Raw genomic sequence first — 1,426 nt, 5'->3', positions numbered from 1 at the left:
CACAGAAGATGTAGCAGGATTGACGCGCGTAGAAAACGATGTAGAAAACGGCACCGGAAGCGCTGCAAGACTAAAAAGTGTCGAGACAGAAGAAAAAAGCGAAAAAAGGGCAGTAAGAAAGAGAGGGGCAGCGGCAGAAGAAGGTCGCGGGAGCGGGTGAGTGAGAGCGACCCGACGACGGAGGCCCCTGCCGTCGAGACGGAGGCGCCGCCAGAAGCGGGGAGGCAGGAGGAGCGGGCGAGGGCCGTGTCGAGCCGACCGAGGCACCGCCACGGCGCCAACGCAAGCCGGACACACCAAAGAGCGCCCCGCCGCGAAAGCCGTCCCCCGTCGCCAGACGCCTCCGCCACTACCGCCTCTCCACGTCCTCGCCCTCCTCCCCCGTCTCCCTCAGTCCCTTATCTGCTCACAAGCCAACTAGAAGTCCTGCTCAGCCCTGGGTGGTCACCCTCACGCCCTCCCACTCGCAGCCCTTTCCCACGGCGCCCTCGTCCGCCCCCGCGCACCACGTCCGCCACGCCCACAGTGGACGGCGGCGGCGGCCACGGGGGCCGCTCACCCCTCCCACCTCAACTACTGCTTAGTGTATATACTTCTGCTATACCATTCTTCATGTATATAATCGTAAATAATATCTGTAAATACATAGAATACCAACGTATGAAAAAGGTCCATCAGAAGGGGACTTAATTTATTTGATCTTATTTATTGTTCGTTAAAAAAAATTCCCCCTGGAATCAAAGGTCCACCAACAATGTATGCGCTTGTCAATCTTAGTCAGTGTGTGAGAACTGGAGGGAAGTGTGAGATACACGTCAAGTGCTGGCTGCCGTCGACGCAGCCAAGAGATGGTGCTACCTAATCCTACCATGTGCCATACACTCGTCCTACTGCAACTTAAGTACTTTATCAGTGGAGATGTCATTTACCATATGTAATGCAACATATCAGTGTCCTAGGTCAGTTATTATGTGACTCCGTGTTGAACTAACAAGTTAGTTTGGAAGGAAAGTGTGCCATAATGGAAACCACTCGAGTTAGGACTTGAAACGTGTTGCCATATACAAGCAGTTGTCATTACGTGGCTATAGACTCGTGGTGTCCCACGTCTGAATTATGAAGATTATTTTATGTGAATGTCTTCAATATAAAGGACACGTTTGTCTCCGTTTGTAATGGAGACTATTTAGTCAACCAGTTAATAAGAAGTATTGGTCGTCATCGGTGTTGCAGCTCTTTGGGTCTCTACTTCGTGTGGTTATTGTGCAGTGGCGGTCCTCTGGGTATACAGTGAGCCAGCCTTTTCGGTGGACTTATTAGTGATGTTTAAAATAATGACAAAAATAGGTTCATTCAAAATTGAAGTAATTAGTGAAGCTCATTGGTCGCTACTTCAACTCCCATGTTGTAAAGGGGGTACCGCCAC

This window comes from Penaeus monodon, chromosome 29 (assembly GCF_015228065.2).
Source record: "Penaeus monodon isolate SGIC_2016 chromosome 29, NSTDA_Pmon_1, whole genome shotgun sequence".
Lineage (NCBI taxonomy): Eukaryota > Metazoa > Arthropoda > Malacostraca > Decapoda > Penaeidae > Penaeus > Penaeus monodon.
This window is presented reverse-complemented; position numbering follows the sequence as displayed.